At 49.2% G+C, this 22,858-nt stretch overlaps 1 long non-coding RNA gene across 2 annotated transcripts; it reads right to left on the bottom strand.

The window, feature by feature from the left end:
• Positions 1 to 437: 437 nt before the first annotated feature.
• Positions 438 to 18,176, bottom strand: LOC105097071 (uncharacterized). Of its 2 annotated transcripts, XR_837899.3 has the most exons (4): positions 17,829 to 18,176; positions 5,691 to 5,850; positions 3,620 to 3,849; positions 438 to 3,134 (listed from the first exon to the last, which is right to left on the bottom strand). It is a non-coding gene; the product is annotated as an uncharacterized LOC105097071 (long non-coding RNA). The 2 variants fall into 2 exon arrangements; XR_010378467.1 differs by lacking the exon at positions 17,829 to 18,176 and having other exon boundaries at positions 5,691 to 5,918.
• Between the last annotated feature and the right edge of the window lie 4,682 nt (positions 18,177 to 22,858).

Genomic DNA, 22,858 nt, shown 5'->3' with positions numbered 1-22,858 from the left:
CTCGAGCCCCAGAGGGACTTCCCAGCTCCTCGGAGGACCCCCTGACGTCGGAGCGGGCCTGGCCCTCACAGACGGCTGGGCGTCCTCCTTTCGAAGTCACCCCCCTCACTGGACACCGACCTAGACAAGCCTTTCTGAGGCTGTGACCCGTCCAGACAAGGCGAGACCACGGTCCCGTGACCTGTCGGAACAGCCGCGGCTCAACCACAAGTGGCCACACACCCCCCTCTCCTGGCCAGGACGGGTCACTGCAGCTTCTGCGTAAGCCCAGCTTCAGCCTTGCCTGTGTCGCAGAAACCAGGCGCGATCCGGTCAGTCATCCAGCTGAGGGATCGCCTGCTCCCCGGCGGCATCGGCACTTTTGGTTGTTGGAGTCAATCCAGCTAAATAAAAAACGTTCAGTGGCGCAATGTAAAAAGGGAAAGACATTAAAGGAGTCATGGTCATAATATATATTCATATATGTACACATATAATACATACAGTGCTTTTCTGTCACTTACCCACACAAAAATGATATGGAAATGTCAGAAAAACAGTTATCTTTAAAAAAAATACATCAGAATGATTAAGGGGATAGAAGCAGGTGATGGCAAGAATGATTATGGGTCCCAAGTTCTCTGACTCAACCTTGATTTAAATCATAGTTGAAACTGAGAATCACAAGTTTCTCACCAAGTGAGAAAACCCTGAAAAGTGTGCTTTAGCAACACAAAGAGGTGGGTGGGCCGGCAGTTTTTTGTTTAGAAAGAAAAGAAAGAAGACTGTTGAATATTTGCCCAGTATTATATTAAAAAACAGGCTTTTGTATGTCTGTGTATCTCTTCCCACCTGTCAGTTTATTAAAAGGACAAAAACTTATCAATAAAAATGAAAGGTTCACCTTAGTCGTTTCAAGGATCTGTAACCTTAAGATTCTGATTGTTACAAGAAACTACATTTTAAGCACATTGGTTGTAGAAAGTTGTATTTGGTTAAAGTTATAAACAGTCTTTTTCACAGGAGGCTGATTTTCATTAACTGCCTTGTCACAATGAACTATGAAAACCTCAAAGATTTTGCGTCGAGTAGGCTGTTAACTGTTAATATGGAACAGTGCGTTTTCTTATGAGCTACAAGCATTTAAAAATCCTCATTCCTCCTCACAGAAGTTACGATGCAAGTAAAATACATAAGTACTTCAGCAAATTGACTTTGATACACCATGAAAAAGTTCTGATCTTTGACAAACTGAAAGACAACAAAATCTAGGGGTGCGCAATCTCAGACCTAAATCTCAGCTTGTTCGACCCACACACCCTCCCTAACAGGTGTGCTGGGACGCACCTGGAGGCTCTGGGTTTCAGCCAGGTGTGTAGGAAATGACTGGGGGCGGGGTCAGGGACGGCGGCGCCCTGACCAGGCCTGGCACCCTTGCTGGGCACGGCTGGGGACAGTCTGAACTGGAGCGACCGAGCCCCACGGGGGCACCAGCGGGGAGGAAACCGAGTCGCTCACCCTGAAGCAGGCGGGTTGGGCCCAGGGCTGCCCAAGCACAGGGCTCACGCTGGAAGAGAAGGGCGATGTCACACAAGGGTAGAATTGAACCCATCACAGCTAACACGTCTCAGGTCATTTCCGGAACGGTCTGCAGAAATTCTGCGTTTCCAAATGAGGCTGAGTTCTTAGCAGGTTATTTACGAAGGAGACAAAAATGAAACGCAGTTCATCCTTAGACCCAGGCCCTCCTGCGGTGTCCCCTCCCCTCACTCCAGACATGAGGGACTCAGAATTCCTCTCCCAAGTTGCCTGCAAATGCAGACAGCCTCGCCCTCCTCTTCCTGCGTCTGTTCTTGGGGGGTGAGGCCAGACACCTGTCTGCGGCCTTAGGGCTGAAGGTGGCCGCAGGGCGGCTGCTTGCCAGGGCCGTCGACCCCAGGATGGCAGGAGAAGAGGAAGTGCCCCCCCACCGTCCTGGGCAGTGCCTGGGGGCGGGGATCACCTCAGGGGCCACGTGCAGCCTCGAGGCTGAGGAGGAAGCTGCCTCCACAGAGAAAAGTGGGGACGACAGGGGCACTGGGCCCCACCCATGCTGCTACTCACCAGCGGACAGTTTCAGCCGTGTCCCTGCACATCTGTAACCGCAGGCTTGTCTTCAATACCATACTGTCCTGTACAGTGACCACTCAGCACGGGCGGTCACAGAGCCCTTGAAATGCGGCTGGCCACAGGGGAAGATGCTCTGACGGTAAACACACGGGATTGCAAAGGCAGTGCAGCAGAGAAGCGCGCGGACTCTCCCATCAGCGATTTCACGGTGATTACCTTTAAAACTAATATTTTGAAGCTACTGGTTGAAAAGATACTATCAAAATTCATTTCACCTGTTTCCATTTTTTTTACTGTTACTATTTAAAATGACTTCTCTGACTGCTGTTAGATTTCTCCGAGACAGCGCTGATGGACACAAGTGCCGTGGCCATCTGTGCCAGTGCCCCCAGAGCAGTCCTAAATCACACCTAGTGTCCTTATGGTCCTTATGGAAGCTTCTGGCTTGGCACTTTTCCTGGATTTTTTTAATCTTTAAATGAAGTGGTCTAATAGGTGCGTTAGAGTGAGCTGCGGTGCGTCTTCGGCTGCACGCCCCGCCTGCACCGGGGCAGGGGGCACCTGCGCGGTGGGCAGAGGCTGCTGTGCGGGCAGTTCTGCGGTAGCCTGTGTCTTCTCCTGGCTCTTTCCAGAAGCGGTTTTACTTACACCTCCCTCTCCAGGACACAAGCACTTACAGATTAAACAAAACGCGACGTTCGCAAATACTCGTGCATTTTGACAGCTGCAGCCTCTCTTTGGATGGGAACCACGCTGCAGCTGGTGCGGACAGGCTGTGAGCCACCCCTGCGCCGCGACCAGATCCAGTGTGTCCAGTGCGTCCCTCACCGGGCTTTCTCAGGAAGAGCCTCACTTTTACCATGTCGCTGGCCTCCGCCCAAAATGAGTCATCATCTCAAGCGTCTTCCCCGGGGCAGAATTTCCTCTGCAATTGCTAAGTGCTTCGACATCTGGGGAGAATTTCCTGTTAAGAGTATTGGACGGCAACTTCTGGAGACACTGTGAACCAGAAGTGCCCAGCTGAGCTCTTTCTGAGTGGCTGACACCTGAAACCACGAAAAATAAATGTTGTGTTAAGCGAAAAAAAAAAAATTCTGGTCCATAATTATGGTCCGTGGAGAGAAGTCAATGGAAACCACCAACAACTCCCACTTTGCTCATTCTGAATGCAGCTTGGAAAGCGGCCGCAGACAATTTTATTTTAAAAAACTTAACATAATAGTAAGATTATAAAATATTTTTGAAAAAAATGCCAGTGCCATCGTGTCAAAAAAAGTATGTCTAAAAATTTAAATGTTTGAATATGTACCAAGAATAATGATCCTTCTTATGTTATTTTAATGATCAGATAATCGATATAAAGTAGCTTAAATGTTTTCTTTAATATATGCTATTCTTTAAAGAAAATTTATATTTGAAATTTATTTTTAATGTAATTATTTTACAGGTCTACCACTATAATAAAACCGATGGGTGTTCAGTTCTTTTAAACTTAGAAACTCCTTTCATTCTCATAAGTGCCCCAGCCTACCTTTCGGTCACCAAGCCAGAGGCAATCGTCACCCGGCCCAGGGCCGAGTGGAGGTCGGATGCTGACTAAGTCCCAAGACTGCTGGGCCCGGTACATCCTTCCAGCCGCGTCCATCCTCCTGGGCTTCCCACGATGCTCCTCTTGCCGACTTCCCTTTGCATCATTTCGAATGCCTCCACCAGCAGCCCGAGTGCCACCGCACCTCCGCACTGCGCTGGAATGGCCGGTCGCTAAGAACAGAAACATCAGCATGCACAATTTCTCACCCAATGTGTCTTTTCTCAACAGCATTCCTTTTAGAGACTTCATGGGACCAAAGAAAGGGTCCTTTTCTCTGAAATGACTAAATGACCTCAATTTAGCATTTTTATTACCTAGCAACTGTACCTTTCAAGTCAAAGATTACTAATTAAATCAAGGTCTTAGTGCCATAATTTCTAATCAGTACCTAACTCACCAATACATGTTTTAAGTGTTAAACAAAATACAAAGTTTAATTTATTATGTTACAATTATGCTAATGACACTAATCTGCTATATTAATTTACCAAGACATCCTCACACAGCTAGGATGGCTTACAAGCGAGACTGTGAGTGAACATGGTGACAGTGTACCTAGGAAGGTCGAAATCGAATTTCTTTTGTCATTTTGGGTTAGATTTACGTAAGCTAATGTGGTCTTTTCAAATTACATATTTAGACCCTATTATTTAAAATATAAAATACAGGCTAATCAGTAAAAAGAATCTATCCTGCCTGAAGCTCCGAAGGACGTGGGGCGTCAGGTGAATTCAGAGAGCAAGGCTGACCAAGGCTCCAGCCTCTCGTCCGGTTTCCTTTCTGAGCCTGTGCCGTGGCGCCCCCGCTCCTCACGCCGCAGCCGCCCCTGCGCCAGGACAGCACCCAGGGCCCCGTCCCGCCCACCCGTACCGCGCCGCCACCGAGCTCCCCCGTCGGCCCCAGACCCACCAGCAGCAGCGTCCGGACCGCTCAGATCCCCCGCAGCTCCCCGCAGCCCTGCTCTGTCTGGAGCCCGGGCACTGAAAGCCTGCTCCAGGGAGGCCCACTGCCGAGCTGCGACAGCCGTCCTAGTTAAAGAACTTAGAGCAATCGATGATCTGGGTGGATAGGGTTTTCAACTTTAAAGGAAAAAAGTCCTGCCCTGCTTTGATCCTAACAGCTGATCTCTTTTTTTGCTGCTTCGTTTAAGTTTCATAAACGATGCCGGCGGAGGCGTGGAGAGTCAACAGGATCACTGAACTGATAGGAACTGGTATAAACTTGTTATGTGTTGTTGTTCAGTATCACATAACACGTTATGAAGCACAGAGGAAGACTGTATCTTAGATCTGAACTCTGGCTCTGGCCCTAGCAAGTTGCGTGACCTGAGGCGGTTTACTAAAGGTTCTTGGAGTCCTCTCCCCACGAATAGTTAGGATTATGCTTGGTCACTTATAAAGGAAGCCCCAGAGGACGGTGACTTAACCAGGATGAACATGTTTATTTTTCGTGTGTAATTTACACTTTATTATTATTTTTTCTTGTTATAAATCTTGGTGATTGGGGCTATGTACATTGGAGGGAGCCTGTTTTGTAAAATTAGATTTGGAGTCACCTAATTTAAATTTATACTACTAGATCCGGAATTTCTCTTTCTATTGGATTTGAACACCTAAACTCCACAGTCATTTGACTTCCTGAAACTTTCTATCCTGCTGCTCTTTAATCTTCAAGTTCTGAGTCTTGTGGTTTTTATCTTTAAGATTACCTAAAGGTCCAATACGGTGCCCAGGGCTCCAGCCATCACCTGTGTAGTCCCGCAGACAGAAAGAAGTGTCCACCTTTCTGAGTTTCCAGTCCTTCGTACTAGTTAACTAGTACTAGTTAACAGTTGTTACCAAAATTCTCTCCATTGAAGTAACTGGTGTGGTTTCCACTTTCGGACTGTCCCCAACTGATCCAGTGGGAAAAATACCTTTGGGAGCGAGGGGCTGGGGCACAGAACCTGGCGCACCACTTCCTGGCTATATGACTTACGGTAAATCCATCAGCCTAATCTCAATTTCCTCACCTGTAAAAGTGAGACGGTGCTGCCTGAAGCTGTGAGGACTAAGTGCTCAAATTCCGCAGAGCAGGTCCATTCACGAACATCGCATCTCAGACGTGAGGAAGTACAACGGTGTTTTTCTGTCAGAGGAAACTCTCCGGGAAGGCCTTCACGACCCTGCGGCCTTTATAGAAAGAACGAAGTAGAAATAAGCAGAAAGTAATTGTTTTCACCACAAGCCCCTCCATACTTGTTTGCATTTTCTACTGCAGGTGTATTCCTTTCATTTTATTTTTAAACGGCACAGACATTTTTCTGGGCGGTGGGCTGTGCCTCATTTTTGTGTTTGTATAATATTTTCTACTAAAAATGGGTGAATGCTTGACTCAGGCAGGTAAAGACGTGTTACAAACTTTCCACAGGCTTCGCAGATCCGGGTCTGGGGCAGGGTCCCAGGTCTCCTCCTGCCATCGCTGGTCCAGCTGCTGGCCCTTGGGAGCCGGCAGCCTCGGCGCCAGGGAGACAGGTGCCCAGCGTGTGACCAACAGGGCAATTCTCTGCCTCAGTAACGGTGGCTTTTAGTCACACAAGGATACTGCAGGTCTTTGCTAGATGAGGCATGTCCCTATGTAGTCTGCATTATTCTATGAAGCGTTATTCATTATTCCACATTTGTGTGAAAGACAATGCCTTCCGTAGCCTAGAAGCAGGATGCGGCTGGGGAGCTCACCAGGAAGAAGTGATGCAAACCGTGCTTACCGACGGTGGTCCTTCTCGGAGTGCGGACGGAGAAGGGATGGGTTATATGTTAGCGAGCATCAGCTTGTGATTTAAGGGCATTAATTTAGTTAAGCAAATGTATGTGTGTGATTAAAACGCAATATTGCTGTGATTATAATACAATCAGCAAATTATTAAACTGCAACCCAAACGTAAACAAGTCCTATGTGTCTGCCAGGTGTCCTCTCATCTCATTATTTTAACTCAAGCCATAAACTGGTTTTTAGTAAATGGATTCTTTCAGACCTCTCAGCTGTCACAGTGCTTTTCTTTTTCCTTTTAATTTGCCAACTGAAAGAAAATATCGGAGAGACCTTTTTAAGGAATGTAGTGTACCATTCCAAATATAATGTTTTTAAGTATACAAATCAGGGTTATCAATATTATTATACCAAATCTGATCTGTTAAAAGGAAAAAAATATATACGCACTAACATCGTGCTCACTTGCTTACAACACAAAGGTTAAGCACCATGGTGATGAGTGGTAAGCTGAACACAATTTTTGTAGTCGATAAATCAGTTTACAGATTAATTTTTTAAAGTTTACAGTATGTAAAGGTGCTCAGCACTAGCTTGGATATGATTATACTTTTAAAATATTTTAATGTAGGGGATTATTAGGTGTTAAAATTATTAAATCTCTAACATGTAACCATCACAACATGCACTTTTTAAAAAGTCATCCATGTTAACCACATCCCTGGCTTTCTTTGCTTTGCCCACAGTTTTAAAAATACCTGGCTGATAAGCTGAGTCTAAATCATTCGAGAAAGAAATAAACACTCTAAAATATCTCACACACCATGTCCCAGTACATGCCCCTAAAAGGAAACCTAAAATATTTTTCACCAACAACCTCCTCCTTTTTATTTAACACTGCAGTGAGTTTTTTTTTGTTGTTTTTTTTTTTTAACGGAGGCGCTGGGGCTTGAACCCAGGACCCCGTGCACGTTAAGCATGTGCTGTATCACTGAGCTACGCCCGCCTCCCCCGTGCTGTTTGATGTGAAGCATCTTCTCCAGGCCTCTGGACTCCTCCAGGCTTCCACAAGCTTTGCTCCTCCCTGGAAGGCTCTTAGCAGGGACTCTGACTGCAGCTGCGGTGGCGCAACATAGGCGCACCTGCCACCTTCAAAGGCTGAGACACAAAGAGCTCTTTCGTTTAAGGACACAGTGTCTCAGAACTGTTTTCTTGGACTAGGGGGGGTCCCGGGGGCGCTGACAGCATTGGAGGGTTTGCCCCAGACGGCCTGAGGGCCAGCACCGCCTGTCTCCGGGAAGGGCCTGGAGGCACGTTAAAGCTGACCTGGCTGTTGTGGGGATCGCAGTGTCTCCTTTCTGTATCTTCTCCTTTCAAATAACAATTTGCCAGGGCAAAACCAGAAAGGGTGAAACGGAATCTTTACTGCTTCTGATCTTTAAGCACTCAAAGGCTACATACGAAATCAACGTGTAGGTGTTATTAGGTATTCTGTCCTTTCCTTGTCATTCCTTTCCCAACACAAATTCTCATGGATTTACTTTTCCTACATGTTTGCTCTCTAATAAAATATCCTGTGGTTTACTTACTCATTCTGTGATTATTGGACGTGAGTCATTTACGGCTGGTAGCAATACATTGTACAATTACCTGTATACAAATTATGTCTTTGGAGTTAGTAAATAAAATGAATGGTTTAATCTATGAAACCAGAAGTTTGAAAATCGTAATATTAAAGAGAGAACTCACTGAATTGTAGGAACGCACTATGTGAAACAATGAAACTGTGTGCCCAGCAATGTTTCACCTGCCTTAACATGTATTGACTTTTAATCTTCAGAACAATCGAACAGAGGTGGGGCAACCCTTTTACAGATAAGGAAACGGAGCGTGGGTGTAGCTCAGTGGGAGAAGCATGTGCGCAGCACGCAGGAGGTCCTGGGTTCAATCCCCAGTGCCTCTGTTACAAAGCTAATTACCTCCCCACCAAAAAATAGCACAAAGGCCAGAGACGGGCACTCTTCAGTGTTGCTGGAATGGACAGAAAATTCCTTGGGCAGCTCGGGTTTCCAGGGCAGGCGCTGGGGCTGGGGTGGGAGTGAGACTCCAGGCTGGTGTTTCCCAAGGTGGCTCAGGCAGGCAGGAGAGGGGGCTCAGAGGGGACCTTCGTCACCTTGCGAACCACGCACATGGGCCTGGTGGCCAGGTCCTCGAGGCAGACGTGACCGGGGGAAGCAGCCCAGGTCGGGCTGTGATGCAGCCACATTCCAAAGCGGATTTCTCGTCCTAAATAAACACTACTCTGTAGGACGAAGGATTTTTCTCCAGAGGAGCAACAGCACGTATTTAGTAAATTCCCATTAAAAGTCGCCCATAAGTTCTGCAGATGCCCTTCCTCACAGAGCCTGAAAGAAGGGAGGTCAGAACCCACGTTCACGCAGGACGCAGAGAGCCAGGGCCCTGGGGGTCGGGGGAGTGTGTCTGTGGCTTCCGGTCCATCAAGATGATAAAACATGCCTTCACTTTGTTCTGTTCTCCCTTCCTCTCGCCCCTAAAACAGGAATTTCATTTCTCAGTCACTCCCCCCCCCCCATAAGGTGGAAAGAGAAAGACAGACAAGAATAAACAGTACACCTGAAACACTAACATTGCAAGTCAACCACACTTCAGTAAAAAATAAAATTAAGAGATAACAGAATAAACAGAACCCTCCACCCCCTTGAGGCCACGCTGACGACCCGGCACCTGCAGGGCGAGCTCCCCACGGCCCTCCCTCCCGGCCCTCAGGGTCGGCACAGCTGCCCTGCGGCGGCGTCTCGGAGGCAGCTGCGGACTCCCAGGCTCAGAGAGGGACCGTCCAGCAACGCCCACCTGGTGCTGGGCAGACAGGGACAGGGCGCTCCCCTCGGCCTCCCCTCGGCCTCCCCGGGCCCCCTTCTGCTGGGATGTTCTTGGAAAGCTGTCTCATTTGGCTCAGGCTGATGTAACAAAAATACCACAGACTGGGAAGTTTGAGTAAGAGAGAGTTAAGAAGCCGGGAGCTCCAAGGCCAAGGCGCTGTCTGTCTGGGTCCTAGTGAGAACCCCCGCTGGCCTGCAGGCAGCTGCCGTCTCACCGTGTGCCCGCTGCTGGAGGGCGACGGAGACCACTGCCCAGCTGTCTCTCCTTTTAAGGGCACTAATCCCATTCACGAGCCCCCACCCCCCTGGGCAAGTTACCTCCAAAGGCCCCAAGTCACCTTGGGGGCCAGGACTCCATGCAGGAATTCGGGGGACACAGTCCCCAGCAGAACCCTCGCACCGAGTGCACAGTAGCTAGAAAGTGAGGTGGACCAGGATAGCCCCCACCCCTCATCAGCACCAGTGACAGGGAAGGTGCAGAGTCAGCTTTGCTTCAGACGCCGTTGAGTGACACGGCCTTCACACCGGGTGTGTGACGTGAGCTGTACCAACCACCTCGGGCTGAGTGTATTTTTTTAGTGTCTTAAACCTGAGTCCTGACCAACTGAAAATACGCAGCACTCACTCCTTTCAGTTTCTGTATTTTGGTTCTTTAAAATACCAGCTTGTATGTTGTATTGCTCTGTGGTGCAGAAAATGGCTGCTTTAAGTGTGTACGTACATATTTAAGTCTTAATGCAACGTATGTAACGTCTGACTGTGAATTAAGAGGTTTTCCTCTCAATTCAGTGGCGGAGAAAATTAGCTTCATAAAAACGATCTAGGATGGAGGCGTTTCGGTTCCATGTTTCAAGAAAGAAAAGTAATGAGCCTCCAGGATCATTAAACTCTTAATAAAAAGTTCTTCTGTGGAAACATTATTATTATTTTAAATCGTGAAAACATCTTTAAAGCCAATAAAATGCTACGTAGGTTTGGAAAAAGTGAGTCACTTGGAGAGTGTGAACGTGACTGACATGCTCAGAGCTTTACTCACTGCCTAACGTCGACCAGTCCAGGAAGGGCGGGTGTGTCGCTGAAGCAGGGGAGCAGTGGGGACCCTGGCTGGCAGCACCCCGGAAGCCTCGTGTATGACCGGGGACTCCGGGGGTGTCTTTCCCTCATTCACACATTTACTCCCTTCACAAAAGTCTGTTTGGAGTTGGTTCAATAAATAAGCCAAGGTCTCTGCCTGCCAGTCATGAGAAAGTCATGGGGAGGACCACGGGCCAGTCCTGCTGTGGGCGGTGGCACCAGCACACAGAAAGCAACCTGTGGGTGCCCACGGGGAAGGGGATGGGGAGGAGTTTGGGGTTAGCGGACACTAACCCCTGTGTACAGAACAGATCAACAACAAGACGCTGCTGCAGAGCACAGGGAACTGTATTCAGTTTCTTGTAACGAGCTGCAGTGGAGAAGAATCTGAAAAAATACACATGCGTGTGTGTAACCGAGCCGCTCTGCTGTACACCTGAAACTAACACTGTAAATCGACTACACTTCAATAAAAATAAGAATTTTTAAAAGTATATAGAAAAAGAACATGAAAATGAATGCGTGTATGTATATGTGTGACTGAAACATGATGCTGTGCACCAGCAGTTGACACGACACTGCTGCATTAGAGGTGAAAGGGGGGAGCCAGTAGCGGGGGTGTAGGGGGGTCACGTGTCCCCGCCCTGGGGGCTCCTGGAGGTGAGTCCTGGGAGGGCCCCGGTGCGATGCTGAAGTGGAGGCGGCTGGCTTGCTCCACGGTGACAGCCGGGGTGCTCGCTGGGCGGGGTCCCGGGGCGGCCTCCCTGGGCTTTACACGGATGTCTCAAAAACTATCACTGAACATGAGACCCTCCTAAATTCCTCCATGTCCCTCAGTTTCCCTCCCAGCCTCCAGCTTTTAGTCCTTTCCCTTCCATCTCTGGTTCAGAAGGAGCTGAAAGACTGGAAACAATTGGGGGGGGGGAGATAATTAGGTTTATTCACTTATTTATTTTTAAACGAGGTACTGGGGATTGAACCCATGAACCCACTTGAGCTATACCCTCCCCTGCCCTGGAAACAATCTTAAATTATCTGTTTTTGCCTCGAATTTAACTTAAGCCAATAGCCACCAAGCCAGATGTGCTGAGATGGCGTCACAGGAGCACAGAGAGCGGAGTGGCAGCCTCTGCTTGGACAGAAGGAGGAGGAGGAGGCGTCCCACAGGTGAGAAGGCTTACAGGTGAGAGGCTGCTCACGCTACTGGCTGCCCCGCCCCGTCAGAGCACATCCGTCTGCTGCACAGGGAACGCAGGTGCACCCCGGGCTCTGCTGGAAGGACTGGGAAAGAAGTCGGGGCTTTAAAGTCCTATAAAACGTCAAATGCAAATAAAATGGGTAACTTTTCCCAGAAAGTTTCTGTCAGTGGCATCGCATCCATCACTTACTAGACATGCGCGATTTGACGTGCAAAGGTGTCTGTGCACCTGGTACCCCTGGGCACGGGTAGTAACCAGCCCATCGGCGTACGGGGGCACATGTCTGTTCCCTTAGATTTAGGAGGTCGGTGCCAACCAGCTACCCAGGACGTTGCTGCCTGAGCTGCTTCCGTGGTGTCGCTGGGTGTCCACCGTGTTACTTGCCCTTGATAAACTTTGGAGCTAGAGAAAACTGACCAGCGTGATTAAAGTCACACGTGTGGCCATGAGACGACGCAGAGCTAAGCGACCCCCTTAGAAACTGACCGAGCCCCTTGGCGTGGCGTTGGCCTCTCCCGCTGCTAACTAAGGCATGTGCTAACTCACTCTGCAGGCCAAAACCACGGACCCCGCGTCATCCCGCCTCCAGGGAGGGAAGAGAAAGGAACGGACAGGAGGGGTGAGAGGAGAGGTCTGCTTTGCAATAAAACAGAGTAGCCGACAAGGAAGGAAGAGCCGTGCCAACAACGTCACGTTCACAAAGTCGCTTCATCAGAGCTCAGTCTGTCGACTCCCTTCAGGACTCTTTGGGGTGGCGGAACTCTGAAATCCTCTCCAAAACTCCTGTGTACAGAAATCTTAGGACGGGTGCGAGTTCCTCTTCACTTAATTTTTTTTTTTTTAGTATCAGTCACCGCCCCCCCGCAAAAAAAAAACAGACAGCTCTTCTGACTCACTGTGATTTAGTAATACACGTCTCTCCTGTTTTATAAATTAACCCTCGAACCGCCTTATTCCTCTGGGCACGAGCCCTGAAGTTTGCAGCCTTGCCACCAGGGGGCAGTGGATCTCCTGCTTCAAGTAATCCAATCTCATCCTTTCTTGAGACCCAAATTCAACCAAGGATTTTGTGCAAATTCTGTGTGGGAATCCAGTGCATAAGTCCATGAAAGCTGGTAACCTAGTATACGTGAAGGGTACATCTGGCCCAGACCCCAAGGATGGTCTGACACTGAGTCACTGCCCCACAGTCCTTCTGGAGTGGACAGAGAGGGACAGAAGTTTCTGTGAAGTGGGTACCATGTTGGTCCTCTTCCCAGCAACTGCAAGGTTTCCACTCTCAGCACCAAGTCACTATATTCCGTCCACAGACCTTTGGTCTTGGAGTCAAACCCCTGGGGGGGGACCAGCACCACCCTGCAAGCCTTCAGCCTGACCCGCATCTTGGGGTCCCAGCTGTGTCTGGCATATTCGCTCCTTCCAGGATGTCAGAGTGGATGGAAGTCCACTTGTGTTTCCAGCAGTCTCAGTACACTGGGGGGTGGGGGGACAGGAACAGCTCCGTGGTGACAGTAATGTAACTGCTCCATTTCAGGGGGAGTGGAAGCCAGGGTCCCCGAGGGTCTCCCGGTGCCAGACTGCACCACGGGCTGACTCTGGGACTCCGACTTACCCTCCTCACCCCTGAAATGGGGCCACAGCCCTGCTGCCGGGGAGCACTGTATGGATGCTGTGTGCGTGGGAACGGGGTAAACTGCCCGGCCCCGTGCCTGACAGCACCCGGCCAGCTTCAGCCGACACTCTAGACTTGCAGACTCAGCGACAGACGCCAGGAGCTCGAAAATCTCACTCTCAACTCTAGCCAAATTTACGGTGAGGCTCGAAGCCAGGCCCACGACCCCCAGAGCCGTTCCTTCCATGTTCTTGCCTCACTGTCTCTGTCCTGTGCTGAGAAAACCCTCAGCGATGAGTTTGCCCATCTAGGCATCACTCCTGCCTCTCACATGTACAGTTTCATTCTGGTGTTCCTCTTCTAAATTTCCTCTCGTCGAGTGGCTCTTAACTTTTTTGAGGTCACATATGCTTTGAACATCTGATGGAAGTTCTGCACTATTTCCACCCCCAGAACAAATGCCAAGACAATCTTGGACATAACTTCAAGAAGGCTACACGCTCCCAAACGTCTTTCATGGAACCTACATTAAGGAAGTCCACTCTAAGTCCTCTTTTACTAAATACCTTATTCTTTAAGTCACTTTCAACGTTCAGCTGGCTGCCAGTAATACCAAATGTTTGTGCCCCCCCCCCACCAATGTACATACTGAAGTCCCAGCCCCCAATAAATTTCTGTGGTGGCCCAAGCTAAACAGTGCCCCAGCCACGCCTATTCACAAACTAACTTTCCGTGCAAACTTACGTTTATGTTTTATGTTTTATTTTTAGTAAACTCATGCTTGTGAAAAATTGAAGTATAGAGAAAAGTAAAACTAAATTAGCAATTTACTTCTTTACAGATCAAAGATCACTACTCTAAAAGTTTTAGTGTGCCTTCTAAAATATGATTTTGCTCTGTTCATATATAACTTTATGCACTTTTTCAGATTACACTATATAAAAACATTTCTCAATTTGCTGGATTAACATAGCTTCATTACATTCCTCCAAATGTAAATATTTCCCAATTTAGGTTATTTTCAATTTTTTGGTATTAATTTTTTAATATATTTGATGTCACTCTTTTTTATACTTTCATTTAAGTGTAGTCAGTTTACAATGTGTCACTTTCTGGTGCACAGCACAACGCTTCAGTCATAGAGGAACATACGTATATTCATTTTCATATTCTGATGTCACTCTGAATGAGTCACAGTATGGGATCATTGGATGCAATCTAAGATTTTTTTCAAGGCTTTTTGATACATTCTGAAAAATCATTTTTCTAAGTAGGAAAATAAATTTTTTTATCTTTTATAAGCAGTTCATACATGTGAGATATGTGCATGTTTTTTGCTGCGTATGTTTCCAACATGCATGAATTTCAGTTTTCATGATTTGATTAAATAATACTAGTTCAACACTGTTACAAAGACTGCAGGTAAAGAGCTGACTTTACCCAAAAAGAGGCCTGGCCTTCGTCCCCGGCTCCTGGGGGGGAACCTCTACACCGCTGGGATTTCTGGAGCAAGAGGAGTGTCTCATTGGACCCCAAATAACATTGACAGTTTGTGGAGCTATTATTGAAATCAGTATATTATTGAAATATTATATTATATTGTGGAAATTAATATTTTTAAAGTTAGGGTGCTAACTGTAACCTCTAGGGCAACCACTAAGAAAATAACTCCAAAATTACAGCAAAAGAGACAAGAAATGAAGTTAAACGGTACAATAGGAAACACCTACATAATATAAGAAAGGTGCGAATGAGGGCTAAAGCGGGTAAGGAGTGGGAGAGGTGAGGGAAACACACAGCAACATAGCAGAAATAAACCTTATCCGTAATCACGGCCACTGGAAGCTGATTCAGCCCTCCACCTGAAAGGCAGAGATTGCTAAAATGGCTGAAAAAAATCATGACCCAACCCCATGCTATTTACAAGAGACACTGTTTAGGTTCAGAAACACAAATGGGTTGAAAGCAAAAGGGGGTAAGAGACATAGTGCAAGAACAGGGATCGAAAGGAAAACGGAGCGGCTACCCTCATACCCAACACGGTGGAGAGAAAGAATGTCTTGTATTGATAAACAATCAGTCAGTCAGGAAGACGTAATTATTGACAAGGAAATAAAGTAATAACAAATAGGTAAATTCCTACAGACAGAAAGGCCACCAGAAGCTGGAGGGGGCAGTGAGAAGGGGGTTCCTTGGGGGGGGCTGTAAAATACCTCAAATGAGACTATGCTGCCAACATGCTGTAGCTGCGAACACACCAAAAACTACTGGACTGTACCCTCTGAAAGGGTTTATGGTTTATGAACTAAATGACAAGAAAGTTGTTATAAAAACGGAGAAAGCGAAGGCTTCTCAGTGTTGGCGTGCAGGTAAATGTGCAGAGTGCCCACCTCCCGCTCCTCGCCTGCTCTTAACAGATAACGCTGACTCGTCCCCTTTGCTGAGTGAGCCCTGCTGGCCCCACCAGCGCCTGTGTGTCGGCTGTCCACAGGGTGCGGGAAAGCAAGACGTGTGATGCTCTTCCTGCAGCAAGGAACACAGTGATGGAAAGACAAGCTGTCGCATGGTGTCATCCAGCAGCTCCCGGGGGCACCTGAGTGAGCCGTCATCTCCTGGGGAGAACAGGGGCGGAGGACCCCTACCATTCTTAGGTTCTCCAGGACAGACTGTTTCTGGTGGGGATTCACCCTGATGGAAACAGAGGCGTCTTCTCAGCTACATGGCGAACAGCCAGCTGCAAATTACTACCCCGTAAAAGGCATCACCTAAAGTGCCACGCTTGGGACTGGTCCCTTATGTGTCTCTAAATTTGTTGAAACAGGCAGACATGCAGAACTCCGGGACGTGGATACACATGTCCGCATATGTGCCCTACGCATGGGAAGCTTCCTTCTTTATTTTATTTGATTTTTTTGGTGGGGGGCTTCCTTCTAAAATGTGATCTTATTTCCCTCTCTGAATGTCTCCACCACTTTCAATACCGAAGCTGTTTAGCGATCATGTCACAGTGCCTTGGCAGAGAGGTGAATTTATATTTGGAAAAAGGTCATGTGACAGTCCTGTGATGTGGAAACAGCCTCAATGTTACCGTAAGCATCTGCTGGTCCTAAAGTCCGTTTGGCCGTCGTGTGGGGAGGTTGGGGAGAGCCATCTTCACGTCTGTCTGCTGTCCCTGAGCTTCCACAGTCTGTGGCTTCAATGTTTCTGTTAACTTTGTTTATGAGCACGAGACAGTCACCAAAATTTCAGATAAAGAACCAACTGATACAGTGGAAACAAGTCGTACATTCACTCAGAATTTGAAAACCAGACTTTTTTTTTAAACCTTCTTGCAATGCTTACAATGAAGCAACACTTAATCAGACTTTGTATACAAAGCGCTGTGTGTTAGGAGGAAGCACGCAGCCACTTACCATCATTCCATCTGGGATCCAGCAGACGCGGAGTGCACAGAGCAGCACTGGGAGAGCCCCCTCTCTCCCCACGTCCTCCGGGTTCTCGCAATCCCTGTGTAAAGCCTCCCTCCGCCTCCTTGCAGGGCTGTGCTCCCTTCGCTGCGTCATCCCTGGGGAAAGCGTGTGGACTTTTTGCTTACATAACGCCTGTCCCTTCTCTTCTCTCCTACTGAAGTTCACTCACAGAGGTTTGCTCACCCTTTCTGGCCTGAGCGCAGCCCCTGCTCACCGACAGCTCTCAGGACACAGCTGCTGAGTGAATAAACAAAAGTGCATTCTAAGGGTTGGGGGAGGCGGTACAGCTCAGTGGTAGAGCACGTACTTAGCTTGCACAAGGTCCTGGGTTCAACCCCCAGCACCTCTATTAAAACAAAACAAAAACAGCAACAATAAGAAAGCTAATTTTAGGCTATGAACGCAAAACGTTGTAACCTTTAGCTCCCTGGTTACAGGTGGACAGGAAAATTCAATGAATTCGAAGCCCGTCCCCCTCTGCCCCCAGGCAAACACCCTGACTCTAGTCCAGAGGGACAAGTGTGCCCCATTCAGCTACTCCGAAGCCCAGAGATGTGCCCTGGACAGGGGAACGTCGATCCCCAATGCAGGGTAATTTATCCAGGGTCAGAGAGAAGCAGAGAAGCAGAAAGGTGTGACCGGTAGCAGTTACCACGTGGCGAAGAGTGACGGGTGGAAGCTGGGCCGGGGTTATTTTAAACCCTCTCGTAACTGCGTGTTATTTGAGCTCCGGGTGGGGAGGGCCACTTGCTTGGTGACATTCCATCCGCTTTCGCCTGCCTTCCGGAGCAGCTGCACGTCACCAGCCGGGCTGCCCGGCTTCCCCGCGACTCAGGAGCGCAGGGCCGCGCTGGGCCTCCCCGCGGCCGGGGCTGCGGCCGCGCGCCCGCCCGCAGGAGGGCCGCCTCCCCGCCCGCCGGGCAGCTGCTCCGGACGGTGTTCTTGGTTCTGATCTACGCGCACTTGCGTCCCCGAGATTTCAGTTGCCGTAGACTAGGTATAAACGAAGAATCACTGTGCTGTGCACAAGAAATCAACACCGCGTCCTAAACTGACTATAATTCAAAATAAATAAGAACAAAAAATAAAAAGCACCCCGAGGCGTCAGTTGACAGTAAACGTAACTGCTATAAACGCTACACGTACCGAAGCACGGGAAACGTCGCGAGGCTTGTCCGCACAGGCTTCCCGGCTGCGGCCCTCTCTCTGCGGAGGCGTGTCCGGCACCCCAGGTGCGGGGAGGACACCCTTCACTTGGGACGTTTATCTCCTGCTTTCGGGGAGACAGAGAGGACAGAGTGTTCTTGCGCTGGCCATTTCTGAAGTAACTTTAATTGAAAAATAATCAATATGCCCTTGAGATCCATTTGGGGGCAGCCCACCTGCGCCCCAGACAGTCATGGGGGCGGCGCCCCCAGGAATGAGATGAGTGCCTTGGAGAAGAAACCCGGAGGGCCCCTTCGCCCGGGGACGGGGACGAGGGAACGGCTGCCGCCGGAGCCCGGACCGGCGCGCCTTGAGCGCGCACTCCCAGCCCCGGAGCTGGCACGCGCCCGCGGCTGGTCCCCGCGCGCGCAGCGCCGCTCCCGGACGCGCCCGCCGCGCGGGGTTTCCAGGGCGGGGTCAAGGCCTCCGGTGCGGCTGCGGGCGCTTCTCATTTCTGTTACATGAGGCGGATAAAACATTTCTTTCTCAGGAAGCATGAGCTTTCCTCCCTAGATAAGAAAGAAGAAAGTCACAGGTTTGTAATTTCTCCAAGTCAAAAAGGAAAAATGTTTTTGAGTCCCTTCCCCTCCCTCAGGGCTGGATGAAGGTCCTTGGCCTCCTGCACCCTCCAGGGCACCGGACTGTGCTGACGTTTTCGCTGTCCAAGTCCAGAAGTTTGGGAACTCGAATTACTCTGAGCTAAATGTGAAGACAGGGTCTCTAGCAAAGCAAGGTCAGGAGCGCCATACAGCTGTCTTCCCCCGGGCCCCCCACTGTCCTAGAGGCCTGGGTGGGCCCCTCAGACCCCCAGACCAGGCTCCTCCAGGGCCCCCGCCCGTCACAGCTCCCACTCTGGGTGCATCTGCACAGACTCTGCTGGACACCCTTCTGGGGGCCTATTTTAAAAACAAAGGCAACCTCTGGTTTGGCCAAGTTTTTAAAAAAAAATGGGATTGAAGGAAGGCAAAGTCCTAGCCATAGATGGAAACAGAAAATATCTACCTTTCATTTCTTTTTTTTGTTTTGTTTTGTTTTGTTTTTGCTGGATATTTAGTAAAACTTTTAAATCAAGAAGGAAATATTTTTCCTGATACAAAATTTTCTTGAGATAGTCTATCAAAAATTTCCTCTCTCATTTTTTTTTAACTTTTGGTTGTAGTACATCTGAAACCCCTATTATTTTGATATGGGACCTCCTTCTTCTAATTCTGGTACATTCCTCACTCTTATTTTCCTTCTCTTCATTTTTTATTAACTATAATTGACATAAAGCACTGTATTCGTTTTAAGTGTACAACATAATGATTTGATATATGTCTGTGTTGCCAAATGATTAACACAGAAAGTTTAGTTAACACCCATCGCTGCACATAGTTCCATTTTCTTCTCTTGGGACGGGAACTTTTAAAATCTACTCTCTTAGTGACCTTCAAAAATGCAACAGCTTTGTTGAGCAGAGTCACCATGCTCTACATGACACCCCAGGACTTACTTCTCTTGTACCTGGAAGTTTGTACCTGTGACATCTTCACCCAATTCACTCCCACTCCACCCTCTTCTGGCAACTCTCAATCTGTTCTCTGTACCTATGAGTTTATGTTTGTTTTGTTCTGTTGCTTTGGTTTTGGGGGGTTCTCCGTGTAAGTTAGTTACATGGTATGTTTGTTATGACAAATCCACACGAACTGAGATAGTGCCTATGTTTGGAGACAGGGCCTTTCTTTTTTTAAATTTCTTTTCTGCATGTGTGCGTTTTTTTGTTTGTTTTTTGTTTGTTTGTGTGTGTGTTTGTTTGTTTGGAGGGGTAATTAGGTTGCTTTTTGTCTTTTTCTTTTCATGGAAGTGCTGGGGAGTGAACTAGGACCTCGTGCATGCTAAGCATGTGCCCTGCCTCTGAGCTGTACCCTCCCCCCAGGGTCTTTAGATTTAAAGACAGGGTCTTTGCAGAGCTAAGTTAAAATGAGTCCTTTAGGGTGGGCCCTAGTCCTACCCGACTGGAGTGCCTACAAGAAGAGGAGCATGAGCGCAGACACGCGCACACAGAGGGAGACCGAGTGAAGACTCAGGTGGAGGAACCAGGGCCAAGGAGGGAGGTCCTTCCCTCGCTGCCTCAGAGGGACCCCACCCCGCTGTGACCCTGATGTCGATTTCAGCCTCCAGGACCGTGAGAAAATGAGCTTCTTCTGTTTGAACCGCCCAGCCTGTGGCCCCTTGTCCCCCAGCCCCAGAAAACAAGCGCCTTCCTCAGACCAAAGGGCCATCTCTCCAGCCACGGTCTCTGCCCTCCCCGTCTTTGCTTCTGTCGTCTTCTGTCTGTGGAGTCACCATCTCTGCCCACTCCTGGGTTGGTCAGCATCAGCGTAGAAGCATCCCTGAACCTCCATCTGGCACCGCTGAGCTTCTGTGTCCACACACAGCATCCTGGCCTCTTGGCTCACCTGCACGGTGGCAGGTCCACCCCGGCTCCAGCCCTGAGCCCACCACCCAGTCTGGTCAAGGCCGCTGGCTTCCTGGTCCCTTGTGAGTGGACACCAGTGTCTTCATCTTCCACGCCCTCCCCGTGGCATCTGCTCTGCCCTTCTTTCCCCTTCTAGAACTCTCTTCCCCCAGAGCCCAGGACCCCGCCTTCTCCTGGCTTCTCCTCCCACCTCCTGGGCGCCTCCTCAACCCCCTTTGTGGACTTTCTTCAGCATGAACCCTTTCCTCTTCTAGCAAAAGTCTCCACAAACTCGTCCTTCAGGAATAATCAGTGCCCTGGACCACAAGAGATTAGCGTCCCCATCGCAATGTCACAAGTTGTGTGAACAGCGAGGTCATTTCGGTGTCTTGGCCCCAAATGATTAGGCAGTAACCACCCAGCGTCGCGGAAATGTGACTGGCTGCCAGGAACAGGGACACAAAGTCCAGAGGACTCAGCTGACACTGCTCTTTGTGTGACGTCCTGTCTGATGAGATGAAAGTCAGAGCTTAGCTTTGCAAAGAAAGCACATCTCAGATTTGAAGGAAGCGCCCGTCTCAGCCCGCTCCCCCGGGAAGTGGAGCCTGAAGCCAGGCTGAGATTCCTCAGTTTGTTTAGGAGGAGCAAGGCCAGGACGGTGCGGCGGGGACAGGGCGGGGAGAGGGCGGGGAGGCAAAGACGGCTGGGCTGTGTGTACGTGGCGGCATTGCACAGCCACCTGGTCTCACCGAGCTTGCTGGAGTGGCCGCCGCGGGGGTGGGGAGGGCCCCCCAGCTCCCCCGGGTCCTGTCTCCCCCTTGTTCTCGGCTCCCGCCCCCAGGCGCTGACTCCCCACTCGGGCCACCTGGCTGTGACTCCCACATTCATCCGAGTCTGAAAGTGGGGGGCAACTCAGTGTGGGCGAGACCCCAGCGACAGGGAGGAGGGGGGAGGAGGGGTGTCTGAAGTGGAACATCCTGGATTTTCTGTACAAGCTCCTTAAGAGGAGACCATCCAAACCAAGGTTTAGCACTTCCAGGATTAGCTGCCATCTCTTGTCAGGACGTCCTAACTTGCCTTGAGCTAAAGCCTCACTCCCCTCTGTGCTGCCCTCCCCAAGTCCAGGCGGTCCTCACGTGTCCCTCCGACAGCCCTATGAGGTCAGTGTGACTGTCCCAGGGTGCAGACAAGGACAATGAAGCTTAACCATCTCTCAGCAGGGCCAGGCTCCCACGACCATTGGGGCCGGGCTGGCACGTTAGCCCCAGCTGCCTGGCTCTGAGCTGGCCCTGCCCTGTGCTGGACGGCCACCCTGCCCGGCCCCAGGTCAGGGTTCTTCCCCCAGGGCCCAGAGGCCCTCCACCCCTGAGCCCTGGCCCCACGGGCCCCCTCCTCTGCAACTGCCCTGCAGAGGCCTCCTCAGTCCCACGAAGGCTCCCGGGGTCACCTCTGCACGTGTCCTGCGTCAACACCTGCGTGCAGATGGGAGGAAAGGCAGAGTCTTCCTCGACTTTCTGTATTAACTTGGTCTTTCTCCAGGTGACTCACACACACACACACACATATACACATGCAGACACACACGCGTATACACACATACACACACATTCACACATATGTATACACATATGCACAGATACAACCTACACACACACTCACAGCACCGCTAAATCTCCGCCCGCAGCGTCTGGTGCTGGAAGCTAACCCGAGGGGGCTTTACAGCCACGCTGCACAGCTCATTCTTCCAGGTTTAGAAGTGTCTTTGTTTCCTAGCAGAGTTATCAAGTGTTACTATATTAAATCCATTTACAATGTTTCTGTTAAAATTCTAGTGTCTCAAGGATTGTGTGAAAACTAAGTGCCAAACCCCAGAAAGAGGAAACTAATGATAGGACGATATAATTAACAATATAATATAATCTTTGCTCTGTTGTTTGTATTTGAAAAGTTCTACATTCTGTATGTTGCAGTCTTCATTAATTAAAACTCTGATCGACACAGAATATTACGCCACTCAAGGCAGAACTTACACTTCATTTATTTTTTCCTCCCAGTTTTACTGAGATGTAATTGGCATACAGCGCCGCACACGTTTAAGGTGTACGGTGGAAGGATTTGACTTTCGTGCGTCACGAAATGACCACAGTAAGTTTAGTGAACACGCAACATCTCAGGTACAAAATAAAAGAAAAAGAAAGTAAGTATTTTCTCCGTGCAGTGAGAACTCTCAGGATACACTGTCTTAGCCACTTCCGTCTGCAACCTAAGGCAGTGCCAGTTACATCAGCCCTGCTGTGGCTACACCCCTCGTTCTTGTTTATCTTCGTACTGGAAGTCTGTACCTTTTAGCCACCTTCATCCAACTCCTCCCCCCCCCTCCACCTCTGGTAACCACAGACCTGGTCATTTTTTCTGAGTCTGTCCATTTGTTTCTGAAGTGCAATGACCTACGGCACGAGGTGAGTTCCTGGTGCACAGCGTCGTGCTTCCGTATTTCTACGTATCACAAAATGGCCACCACAGACTTACACTT

This window comes from Camelus dromedarius, chromosome 30 (genome assembly GCF_036321535.1).
Source record: "Camelus dromedarius isolate mCamDro1 chromosome 30, mCamDro1.pat, whole genome shotgun sequence".
NCBI lineage: Eukaryota > Metazoa > Chordata > Mammalia > Artiodactyla > Camelidae > Camelus > Camelus dromedarius.
The sequence above is the reverse complement of the archived record's forward strand: the minus strand, read 5'-3'. Positions and strand labels throughout refer to the sequence as shown.